The sequence below is a fragment of the Varroa destructor genome, unplaced genomic scaffold (assembly GCF_002443255.2).
Source record: "Varroa destructor unplaced genomic scaffold, Vdes_3.0 BEIS01000001.1, whole genome shotgun sequence".
NCBI lineage: Eukaryota > Metazoa > Arthropoda > Arachnida > Mesostigmata > Varroidae > Varroa > Varroa destructor.
In genome coordinates, this window is record NW_019211454.1 from 8,735,749 (window position 1) to 8,749,087 (window position 13,339).

The following is a 13,339-nucleotide window of genomic DNA, read 5'->3' on the forward strand; positions in this document are numbered from 1 at the left end:
CATTGTAAATGGTCTAACGAGATTTAGCAGCTAAAAATAGTACATTTTTCCGTAACAGTAATAGTACATTCTTGAATTTCCAAGAAAGGCAACTTACCCTCAAAATGAAACTAATACGAACTTCGTTGACGGCTCTCCCACTCCATGTTGGCCTTTTACTAGCCTATTATTGACCCTGCAAGAATAGGCCCTATTGTTAACTTATTATCGGAGCACCAATCGGCAACCTGCAGATAGCATTGTAAAAGCCTTGAAGTCGCTGATAAAACGCTGGCATTGATACCGCTCCACTAACCCAATGTTGTTTTTTGCTATTTTGTCGGAATGATTCCCAAATCTTCTGTCAATTGCAGAAGCGGTCCATGATAGGAAGAAATTAATTCAGGCCTTTCTTAGGCTCTCAATTTAATACATGTTTCAGTACAGGTTCTCTAAACGCTTTTACTTACGCATAGTAAATGTATGCATATGTCGCAATGCGATGACTGGTCTGCTAATTCTTTTTCCCTGACTCGAAGGTTTTCTATACCTACTTTTTTTAGGAATTCAAAAGTCAACAATTTTCGACCTTGCCTATACAATGTTTCTACAAAAACAAAAGATAACCGTTTAACTGAGTTTTTGCTAGAGATTATTGCCCTTTTTCGGTAATGCGAATTCCAATTGGATTGATTCTATCATGGAACACTTTACTTCTGTGTGTTTCAGTTTTACTGAGCTTGACCGAATCATTGTAGTAATATTTTTATGGTGGTAAGTCACCTAACCTCTAATACCAGATTCCGCCCCTACCTATTGAGACAGTACTAAGTACTGCTCAGATTTCTGCGCTTTTACGAAAATTGGCTTAGGTGTGCTGGAAATATTTTTACAGATCATGGAGACTTATGATTTTAATCTCCTTCGGCCGCTCACCATATGTAAAGGCACACCTTGGACACATCGGCGAAAATTATATACTTTAAGCTACTTCTTCTTAAGTAGCGTAAGCCTCCGAAAGATCAAATGGTAAAGACAAAATGGTAATTATGACTTCAGCTCTGTCAAAAGTCAGAAATATTTCGTTTCATGTCGGTGTATTGTTTCGCTTCTATAATTAGTTACCAATAAATGTCAAAAACATGTCTACATCACTGGCTAATAAAAAGCGTCTTTTATTCAAAGAGAGACTTACTTGAAAACAATTCTAAAAAAGGAATCTACTTTGAATTTGTTTTTTATATTTAATTACACGCGTCGTGCGGCACACGTCATTATCTTCTCCAAGTTCGCTTATTCCCCTGATTGAACTTCACCGAGAACTAATAGCAGTCAGTCATCTGCCACCAAAAAGTAACGTTGCGTTCGTTGTTGATAATATTTGGTCGATGCTTCCAATGCTATAATAAAGTTGCGCGTCATTGTATATTTCATACTTTCTTTTTAGCTCAAATATACATACATAACTCACAAAATCATTTATCAAAATCCAAATAATTTATCCTCAGGTCGAGTTAGCAGATAGTTCGTGATAGTAAGTTAGGGCGCCATTTGTTCGAATCTTTGCTTTAGCTACTGCTGGCAGCGCCACCTGGTTTTGTGTTGAGCGCACATGCCAGCATGTGCATCAATGCACCAATACATAATAGAGATTGTTTATAAGGATCTGATCACTTGTTGGCTGCGCGGTCATGTTAAAACGGCAACCGTTACAATAAATACTTTGTCTATTATTTAAGCAACATTTAAGATCTATTCGAAAATCTACTGTTATTGAAATACAGAAAAATCATATTCGTTCACAAACTCAACAAAGCAATAGTCTCTATGCTGACATATGTTCACTAATTAGGGCAAATTGGCAGCTGGTGTTAATGAGGGCAAGCAGTACTAACATAAAGCTGTAGAAACTGATAGTGCTAAAAAAGAAACTTGAATACAAAATGAAAGACGATTTTTTCTGATTTTGCAGAATCGAATACCTTTCACAAAAAAGCAATTTATTGCCAAAATTTAAAGTAAAACAATAATTAACATTGTATGGATTCTTTTTCTAGTAGTAGGGAATCTAATTCCTAGTACAAGCTAAGTGGGGTACGCTCCCGTTTCGAATTTCTGACGCGACTTAATCGAGATGGAACATCCTTGTATGTTCATCGGTGCTTATGTTAAAAGCTTTTCTATGCTAGATCAAGCTGAGATACGGCAAAAACTGGTTTGTCAATTTTCAAGAGATATGGAGTGGCTAACAGTTGAGGAAAAGAGTTATAGGGTATATAAAGGAGATCACAGTTACGGGCGCAATCCGTTCGATGAGGTGGTCGAACCGGATGTGACACATTGTCGTTCCGCCGGCGATCTCGATATGAGGCAACATAAGCAGGTACGGCACGCCCCGTTTTTATCGTCGGTTGCCGTTGCTTGAGCGATTAATTACTACTTGAACGGATGATACCCGCTGTTTTTGCTTCTTCGTGCAAACCTGTTAACCTTTTCAACATAGCCCGTCTTATTCCTTGCTATTTTAAGAGAAGTCTGTTTACCTGATCAAGAATCTCTCATTTCTGTCTTATTCAGTATTCTTCGAGATATGACAATTGAGGATTTTTCCGACCATAATAAAAGTACAACATAGAAAGCTACATGTACTAGTTGAATAGGATCCCAAAACAATGGAATGCCTACAGTTCATTTTGGCTTGAAGAGGACATTCTATTTTGAAACTTTCTACTCCAGTTAAGTTCTACCTTGCCAAATGGTGAGTTCTTTCTCATCAGCCGAAGGTTTAGCCTTTCGAGCTCCGAGACCCTTCATTAAATTCAAATTTCAGTAGTCGTTAAAGCGTTACAACTACGACGGTATTGCAGAACAAATGAGTTAGAAGGGATATAGCCGCAGTTAATACTCCAGGAGTCTTATGTAGAGGATATCTCCTAATTACAATTGTAACAATCACAAGATCATTCGTAACTACGTTCTCGCCTTTGCTACAAACTCTGTATTTGGTACACTCGAGTAACGAGGCGCTATTTCTCAGTTTTACAATTCGTTATTATTGCTATTGGAATATATAGAAACCATGAGTTTGGTCCAGACTCAGTTGCTGAGATACTTGAGCCCTTGACATAATTGTTTGTCCTTCTGATCCAGATCTGAAGTGGAGCATTTTCATTGTACAGTTTAAGTCTGAGACGTCCTGAAGCAACGAAGGTTCATATTTCGGAACTCTCCAGCAAACGACCGTCAGAGATCATCTTTGTGGCCCCACTAATTCGAAGAAGCAGTGCTTCAATCTAGTGACCAGATCCTGCCTGCAAAGTCGACATCCTTTCAATATTACTAATCAATATCACTAATGTTGTATATGTATTAAAATCGTCTGTTTTGCACACTGTTATTAAGCTATGTTATTAAGCTGTTATTAAAGAACACTATTAGTATCTTTTATTTTTCACCGGTCTATTAGCTTACAGTCTGCGCTGTGCTGCAGAAAGATTGAGTGCATTGTTCAATTAACCTATGTGACAATTAACCTGGGTAAGACAGAATTGTGTTACCCTAACTTGCGAAAAGTTTGGCAGTTACAGATGATTTTACTAAATATATTCACGATGAACTTTGACCGACCTGCATTTTTAGGTCAAGCCATTTGCTGCGTATACTTGGAACGACGGAACACAGATAATCCCAACTGGAGACTGAGTATTCCTATCAAAATAAACTCTTGTTGTTATTGTTACTAATGAAAAAAGAATAAAAACAAAAAACTTTCCTATCATCGTATGATAAGCAATTGGTTAATTTGACATTGTGAGTTACGAAATGCTTGGCAGTAAATTGATTTGCATCAAATTGAGTTGAACCGTGAGAGCAATCGGCTATTGGGTATCGGATTTAGGTGGCCATGTCTAACGTATTCGCTTGAGTCTTTTTGGACAAAATCCTGCTAGAGCATCAACTTCTATAGTTCTGTCTGCCACCACTCTGTCTGCCTAATATGATATATTTTTATTTACGAATTACAAACAATTACTAGACCGCGTCGAACTGACTGTGTTTTGTTGATTGTGCGAAAATTTAGAAAGATACCGTGGATACCCGCTTGGAATCCGTTCGCTGTGTCTGGCACTATTTTATGGTGCCGTCCATTACATTGCGCTCAAAATCCGCATCTTCGAGCTTTCGAGATAGAAGCATGGCGGTCTATTTCTGCGGCCCTGGCAGCCCAGAGGGAAGGTGCAGCTTGGTTTGTTGGTCGGCTTCAACTCTGGGCACCTTTCTGACTCGACTTTCCCAGTTATGTCGTGCAATGCTAACTGTCCACATAGCAATCCAATTCTAGGTCTGGGAAGAAAGTAGTCAAGGTGTACTTAATTGAAAAACACTGGAAACAGATGCTGTTGCATATTATTAGCATCAAAATGATAAGGGTATGTTGAAACTAATGGGGCTAGTTGTGGGTTTAATGTTTGACGTACTACTAATATAATATGCGTATAAATTTTGAATATAATTGGTATTAGGCCAAAAAGGGTCCTTCTATCATGGGATAAAGCTGACATTTTTATTTGTATGTCATCCACGAACCTAAAGGGAGTCTCATATCTTATATATATTAAACAATGTAACGTACGAGAAAAACGCGACGCTGATAATAACGTAGCATGCAATGTAAATTATAGGAAACACCACTTTCTTAGTTTCTGTCTTTGTTTTGTATTGAATATTGTTGAAATTTAACCACAGACGAGTACTTAAACAAAAGGATGAAACCGGCTTCGGCCGATCTCTCAATAGATCATTCCATTCATTTCATTAACGATTGTTATAACATACATATTAGTAAATGTTGTACGAAAGAGGTCTTTTTTATGTATATAGGCAATGTCTTTTCAATTAAGTGTATATCATTTACACAATACTGAGACGAGCTTAGATATCCTGATGCATCGGGAATCTCGTAAGTGGGGTTGACGATTTGATAGAGCGCGTTGCGATGAAGAACTCAGTAGTGCGTCTGGTGTCCACTGATGTTGACGCGGTCCGATCCGACCATTTCAGCTCGTCAAGAACTGGCTAATAATTCTAGTATATCATATAGACGTGCAACGTCTTTTTCTATTGCGGGAGATGACACGTTCCCAAGACTGCAGTCGCGGTCTGTTTGGAAACCTGTCAATCCTGCGTTTCAAAAAATCGAGACTACGGTGCAATTCCAGGCTATAGGAGTTTTAACTTTGTACAGTATGTTTTACATAAAAACTCATGCTGTTCCATGTATGTTCAGCAGGAATATCATCTGTTCATCAAGAAACACCGTGCAGACACTGGCTCGTAACTTTTCCAATTAACGCATGTTTACATTGTCGTCGCGTAGAGGATGTTTTCTGATTTTTCTTTGTAGCTATCGTATTTGAAAGGGGAGGCTCCCATGTTGAAATGTCTCCGCAACCAGACCACATGTCTTCCTTAAATTCACTTCATGTGGTGCCCTTTCCTTTGAACATCATCCGATCGCAGCCATCCCCCAACGTACAGATGGCTTCTGCTTCTCACATAATTTGGTTCTCTAACTTTTTTGTCCCATATTCCCCAAGCAGCCATCGCCGAAGTCGCTCGTCGGAGGGCTCCACCGGCAAATAATTCCCCCTTGGGTTCATTCTGGCTCGCCAGTGTTTGTCAGACTTGTCCTGTTTTCTTTTTTCTCTATATATAATACTATCCGCTAACAAAATTCGTCCTCGTTCACCACGACACAACGCGGTCCTCCATTCTGCGTTCTTTGTGGCGTCGTCGTTGTTCCCTGAGCCTACCGATATAGAGCCAGTCCCTCTGCTGCTGGCTGACGGCAGAGAATTCATCGTGTTCATGACCGTCTTCAGCCAAGCTTATCGCCCATTCCTCCATCAGCCTTATCCGGCCTCAAACCCCCGATAGAAACCCTTCCCCCAGACCGACAGACGCCTTCCTGGAGCCCTGACACTCCGATGTTTCTCCGCTTCTCCAATTCTGCTGTAGCTTTTGCTCTTTCTCCTCCCCGTCCTTTTCGTCCGTTTGGAGTTGTTATGTCCTGGCGGCGTTCAACCACCAGCCAACCAAACAGCTCCCTCTGGTGAAGCCTTCTGCTGCCGGCGCTACCACTGCTGGAGGCCGGCTGGTGGAGATGCCTACACATATGCCACAATGGACTATGGAGCACTCACTTCATCGTCGTCAGCTCTGTGCCTGCTGTTTGATGTTGCTTCGGCTGCTATTTCGGAGCAGCAAGTGATTCCGATGGATTCGGATTCGGTCGACAGCGGTTCCTTTCCTTGAGCTGATGGCTCGGCTGGCTTCTAGTGGCCGATGGCTCCGACCGTCGCTGTTCCGATTGCTGTTTAACCGGTGCTGGTACTTGGGTTCTTCCCCCTTTTCACTGCCGCTGCCTTCATCACCAGTCCCCCCGGGGCGCTTCTGACTAGCTGCATTTATGTGTAAGCGCTAGCGTTCGTTCGCGCTCGCTTCTGCTCCCAGCTTCAATCCCCCGGAGTGGCATCGGCTTCGGCATCGTCTCCTCCCTTTCTGGTTGAGCTAAGGCGCAGCTCCACCCGGCTGGCTTTTCTTACTCCGAGAGCTCACTCCGCGCAGCGTATCCCAGCAACATCGTCGACGGCAACAACTGGATGAATACCTACCTACCTTCCCGCTGCCTGCCTACCTGCTAGTAGCCCATCTAAGGCTGCCCGACTCATAGTGGCTGTGCATGCATAGCACAAAGCCCTATACGTCTCTGTATGTATGTCGATGTGTTCCTGTGCGTATGTGTATGAGTGTACGTTGAACGGAGCCTGTGCCTGCGTCCGCTGCGTTTTGTGTTCTTCAAAGGATAAGCAAGTGGGGCAGCAGAAGAACCATAGGCGAAACCTCAACGTATTGCGTCCCTTTGAGGAGATGAGAGATTTCTCCAGCGATTCCAGTCGACTCTTGTTTCTCTGCTCTGGTTCGCGGCGTTACGGCTGTCAGTCGATCCGACCGTCGGCCTGGTGTCTCCTCTCGAATTCCCCTCGTTCGTTCGTACAGAACCGTCGAGGAGTGAAGGCTGCATAAGCAACAAAACTACTATAGCGAGACTACAGCCAACATTGGCTTTCCTCATGCTCCTCATGGGGAACGGCACGAAAGAAATGAAGATCCTTAGAAGTAGTAGCAGCGGCGTACCCACAACAAGACATGAGAAAAACGACTGAGGGCGATTGCACCGAGAAAAAAATAAGAAGAAAATGGAGAAAGAAACGACAAACGTAGGGGAGGAAGACTGCCAAAGTGCCTACTTATTGGGAGCTGGTACGCCAGTCCGGTTCGCCCTGGCTTTGATTCTTCTCCGTAGTCGGCTGCTGACGCAGACGAAGTAGTTGGGCGGGGAGAGAAGGACTCCAGGCGTCGAATAGCTCCTCCTTTGCTGGCTGACAGATCGCTCACCTCTTCTTGTCTTCACCGCCCTTTATTCTGTGTACACTACTGCTTCGCGTACTTCGGCCAGCAGCAATGGTCGTAGTAGTTGTTATAGTCGCGATGGTTGTAGCAGCTCCTACATAGAGCAAGTTTAGGCCGAACGGAAAGGAGGGCTAGCAGATACACTTTTCTGCTGGCTCGGTTTGTTCGCTTTTCGCGGTTGTCCTAGTGATGCGCTCAGTGCGGAGCTGAAGCCGAAATTAGTGGCGATGTGGCTCTTTCGCTGCCTTTACGCTTCATCGTTTTCTGGCCGCGCCAATAGCAGTAGCAACAGTTCGTCTCCCGACGATCTCCCCCTACTCATGCTACTACGGATGCTTCGGGGGTTGCTTTATCTTAGCCCACCCCACCTCAAACTGTGACTGAGTCTCTCGAAAAGTAGTACTATCAGCAGTAGTGAACCAGGTGAATGTTGTGGACCAAGAGTTGAAGTTCGCTGAAGTTGAATGTTGCGGCTAAAAGCTTGTTGCTGCTACCGCTGCTGCCGCCGCCGTTACTGTGCGCGACTCAAGGCGAGCTTCGAGCCGACGGCTGGGTCGTGGCTCTGGGTGGCGGTCGATACCGAATTTGCTGCACGGTCGGCCGATGTAACAGCAAGAACAGAATCCATCGCCTTCCTCTTGGCTGCCTGCCTCGCCAGGACAACCAGAATCATCATCATTATCATCACCAATAACACCATCGCCTTCATCATAGCAATCATCATCATCATCACAGTCTTCTTTCAAATGTGAATCCAGACTTCCCCGTGATAGTCTATTGTAGTGGGTGTGTGTGCGGGCAGGCAGGGATTGGTCTCTGAGGTTGTACGAGTCGGTGGATTTCGCTTTAGCTCGGCTTCGCTCGGGAGGAGGCCTGAGTCCAGCGAGTTCCTTCGATAACGCGCTGCTACCTCTCCACCAATCTCCATCAAAATAATGGCGCTACTGCTGGCTGTTGGTGCGGCGCTGATAGCTCCGTCTTGGAGCTGTAGGAATGACCGAAGCCATGAGCGATGCACCTTGACCGATTCCCGCCCGCCCGCTTTGCTCTCTCTCTCGCTCTCTCCCTCGCGCTATTTCGGGAGCTCGTTCTGGTTGCGAAGTTTGCAAAGCCCGTCTCCATAGGCACGGATCATCGGCAATAAAGTGTCGCTCCGCAATTCTACCTGCCGAACTGCCCTCTCCAGAATCTGCCCAGCGAACGGGCAAGTTCGACCGGCTGGTTAGAGCAGTTGCCCAATTGATAAAGCAGTGGTCGCTTCTACACACACGTGTTAAAACAGTTAAAAAGTAAATGGAGATTCTATGTCACTGCATAGTCAAGTGATGGCAACCCTTAGAAGTGGCGCCATGAGCTGAAGGATGCGCATCGCAGGATGATGGGTTTGAACAAATATTACATACACGTACAAATTGTGTCATCTAACAGGCAGTCTTGTTTAGGGAATGAAGAAAACGTGCAGCTTTGTTTTATTCGACTGGAAAACAAGTTTTAGTTATCACAAGCGATGAAGCGTCAAGTGTTTGTGAGGCGAGCCGTCAGGCAGATGAAGTTGTGCAATACGAAGTCTTGTGGATGCAACGGCGTCGATTGCCTCTTGTGAAATTTGTTGGAAGCTAGGCGTCAGTTTGGGGTCAGATCACAGTCATCTGGCAGAGGTAAGCGATCGTTCTACTTGCTTATTAAACAGGAAGGAAGTTGCTACTATGTTGAAGATTTTCGAAATAGATCTAATAGTAATGTACTAACGCGAGTCCAACATAAACAGTGTAAATGCTTGTCGGAGATTTATCCAAGTGAAGAAATTTTTGCTTCGAGTAAACTTATCTGGCGATCTTCAATGTTTATAATATGTAGGAAGGCGCCCGACACGATCCACATATCAAGTCTGACAAGTTTTGAAATGGGTAGAAAGCTCCGTGGTTTTTTTTGCCTGAACGGCTTTTAAGCTTATTTTTATTCTAAGGTAAGGTTGGCATTATCTATCAACTATCTCACGCCACGGTTCCAGACGGCGTCTAAATTTTCAAACCATCATTTTCCGTATACACTAAATAAGGTCCGGGTATTGTTTATAAAATATTGACATGCACTTCTAAGTTTGGATGTTTCTGTAAATAAAGTGTGCTTGCTTACTAAAGATAAGGACAAGAAAGTGCTTTAGGTTCGAATCAAGGCGTGGACACAGTTTTCAGTTCTCCAAAAAAAAACCGAGTAACAATAGAAAGGCCGACTAATAGAATCATAAATCCCCTTTCGTCTCCCCTATTCCTATAGATAGTTCGTACTGCACCTTCCCCGTTGTGACAGGTTCTTGAAGTAGCGCTACAACGGTGGTACCGAGGTCTGTTGTATAAAGGACAACTGAGAATTATAGTTACAGATACGTGTTTCTTTTCTGAAATTCAGATCGTAAACGTTCACACTTTTTTCGAGTCTGAGAGAGATAATCCCGATTTACTTCACCTACTGCCTACAGTCGCGTCCATGGTGTAACTGGTATTATTTGATAGACCTAAATAAAGCTTTATTTTTACAGAAGTAAGCTTCGAAGTCTACTACTGAATCCTACGTCGAAATACGGAAATGGTATAATCATACGCTAAGACAATATATCGGCTATTCTTAATGTCGGCAGTAATTTTAGCCGTTCTTGCGCTTCAAGTAGCTACGCTCGTAGCAGAGGGCTGCGCTGCGTAGCCCCTCAAGTCACACTACGCGCATGGCTTTCATGCTTTCATTACTGGTTGAAATGGTGCAGTCAGAACTTTTGGTTCTGTTTCCCAACACCCCACCGACGGATCGACACCACGGCCAGTCAGCCATCCCGCAGCACCCAAACCGCTGCAGCAAAGAAGCCGGCTCCAAACTTCTCTGTTAGCGAGTGGTGCTTTCAATGCCTATAGTCGAAGTTTTCCCACCAATGCAGGCAACAAACAGGCTACAGGGGTGCTCCAGCGCTCCATCCAGCCCGTACCGAGCAAAACCGGGTTAGGAAAGAAGGCAGTCAGCTCCAGGAGTTCAACCTAGCGCTCACTGTCCGTCCGCGAAACGAAGCCGGTTGAGCCAAACCCCCCAGTCTAATCCCCTACCCCCTGCGCGGCCGGGGGTTCGTCTCGACCCTCGATCCCATGGCGTCTTTGTCGTCGTCATGGTTCTGCCTGGTAGTGCTCCCACTGTTGGTACTGTTGTGCCTAGTTACGACTTCGTGAAGCTCCGCGGAGCACCGGTTCGAAGCTGATGCCAATGCTGCAGGCTGCTAGCGGAGCAACCCAAAGAGGAGCATCAGTGACGCCAAAAGGGACGCGGCGTTCCTTCTTCCTCTCCTTCTCCGAGAGCTCTTAACTCTCCGGTGGCAGCCGGCCGATTGTCGACGGCTGTTGCGGCTGTGTGAAGTTGCTGAAATCTATAGAGGAGACTTCGGCATGCTCACGAACCTCTCAAACAACGACAACAACAGCGCGATCACACAGCAGGTCACGGGCTGATTGTGAATCGTACATGGAATCCCGCTAGAGATGAAGGACTACGCAGTAGAATATCTTAGGTTTATTCCTTGGTTCTTGCAAGAATATCTGTAACGTTAGCGCGGTTGAACGCAGGAAGAAAGGCGTACGTTACAAGGGATGTGTTCAGATAGTACTTTTCAATTTCTTTACGAAATTTTGTTGGAAAATTTCGTATTTATTAATATAATGTTTTTATACTTTCTGATTCTGAAAGACTATTACCGATTAGCGCTTGTTGAGGATAAAGCGAAATAAAGCTCTATTTGTATGGTCTTTTTACATCTCCAAATCCACATTTTGTTCGTGCTTGCTCCTTGGCTGCGACTTTACGGCAACATGATAATGTTATTTAAACATTCAAAAACTGCGCATTGTGAAAAGCATCTGACGGTTAAAAAATATATGTATGAAAATGTAATTTTAAACTCAGTTGGTCTATTTAAGCGAAGGGCGTCTCATCGAACTCACTGTTTTATAACAATAAATAACAAGCTCTTTCAACCCCGATGTTACGAATATTCCGTCATTAGTACTGAAATCAACAGGCAAAATATCCAACAAACTCATATCATCAAAAAGACTGATTCCCTTCTCTCAAGTTCCCCTTCAGTTAAAACGATTGCCGAAGTATGATCAAACGTGTGGGGACGTTCTCGCTAATTCATAGACAGATCCACGACCTTTTCAGTAATTCAAATACCGGCGAATTCGAGCAGCTTCTTCTAGCTTGCCTGTCGCCCCAACTAATCAAAGTCAACCTTGAAGAATCACCACAATCTGTTCCGCTAATTAAGCAACGTTATCTATCATTTTGTTTCCTACAAATCACGACAAATTATCGTGAGCCCACGAAACGATACGGCGGCGCTGAGATTCCACAAGTCATCTACAAAAGTAAAAAAAAGAAGAAGGGGAGGGGGATGGGGTGGGTGGGTGGTTATTTTCCTGGTGCTTCTAGTTGCAGTTTCTGCCATCAAACGAATAACCGATTTCCTTCACGGTTGAATGTGTATTTTAGTGGTATTAGTATAAGCGTACGTGGATCTCAACGTCCGCATCTGCCACCAGTACGAAATAAACTTGGCGTGTACTCCCGGTTTCGAACCTAGACGACTTAACCTTGGTAGGTGAGCTGTTCCTGTGATGCTGCCATTGCATTACGATGAACGAAGTTCGGTGCTATCAAGCATTGCTAGTAATGAATTCATAGGCTCTGTTTTCCCGGTCTGGGACCGCAGCATCGCGGCTCGTTGCGTCCTCCACGCTCCCTCGCCCTCGTTCCTTCTGTCAGCAGCACGGATCGCCGCGAGTATGAGTATTGCAATCTATTTCCCCTTATTATGGCGGAAAAATGATCTTTCATTAGATCTGCATCGCCGTGCTGTGTGGCCCGCGTGGAGCGGCTGTTGGAGACTTCCTTCTTTCCACAATTTTTTTCACTTTCCCGCACGCTCCTATCGCTAGCACCACTTTCTACTTCTGGCAAATCGGCCCGCTGCTAGCGACGATCTGGCTTTTTTCTCCGCTTTCTAGATCCCTCCGTTAGAAGCAGTGACGTTTTTGCCACAGTTACTACTTCACGGTTCATCCTTCAACTCTACTGTGGATCCGATAGCGAAGCACAAGTTACAATTACACACACACACACACACACACACGCACACTTATAAACGGATAGTCTGCTCGTTGCCGAGTGACGTAAGAAACATTGCCCATGCACGTTATGTTCTGTCGGCTGATAGAAAAATAATCGTTTGCCCTGCCGTTGTGACAATACCGGTAAACGCCTGTGGAGTAGCAGCAGCAGCAGCAGCAGCAGCCGTAGCGCTGCGGAGAAAGTGTTACGCTGGCTGTTGTTGTTGGTGTAAGAACAAGCAACGTTCAAGCGTCTGCTTCGCAGCTACACGCGGCCGCGCGTTGGCGCGGCAGGAGTTGTCCGCGGTTGCTGCTGCAGCAGCTGCTGCATCTGCTGTCGCCGCTGGAGAATGTTCCTCTGGCCGCTGAGTGTCATAGCAGTAGTCGCAGCGCAGATGGAAAAAGAAGCCGCAGCATAACAGGCAGTTCTTAGGGCGGCTTTACTACAGTTGTCGCAGACCTAACAGAGCCATCTACGCCACAGATGCTGCTTGGCCGTTAGCTATTGTTACTCTGCTGTAGGTAGCCACTCGATGCTGATGCTGTTGTTATCGCCGCCATCCGAAACAAGGAACTAAGCAGGAGATCTGCCACAGCAGCAGCAGCAGCAGCATCGTAGCAGGCGATAACAGCAACAGCAAACAGCTGTTGACGATGCTGCTGCCGCGGGTGGTTTAACAGTGCGTAATTGCTTGCATAGTCGTGGCGTGTCGTTGCCGTACGAATGTCGCCGCGTCCGTGTA

At 44.8% G+C, this 13,339-nt stretch overlaps 1 long non-coding RNA gene across 1 annotated transcript; it reads right to left on the minus strand.

The window, feature by feature from the left end:
- Positions 1 to 1,300: 1,300 nt before the first annotated feature.
- LOC147758213 (uncharacterized) lies at positions 1,301 to 12,776 on the minus strand. Its single transcript, XR_015322937.1, has 3 exons — positions 4,069 to 12,776; positions 3,607 to 3,687; positions 1,301 to 3,290 (listed from the first exon to the last, which is right to left on the minus strand). It is a non-coding gene; the product is annotated as an uncharacterized LOC147758213 (long non-coding RNA).
- Between the last annotated feature and the right edge of the window lie 563 nt (positions 12,777 to 13,339).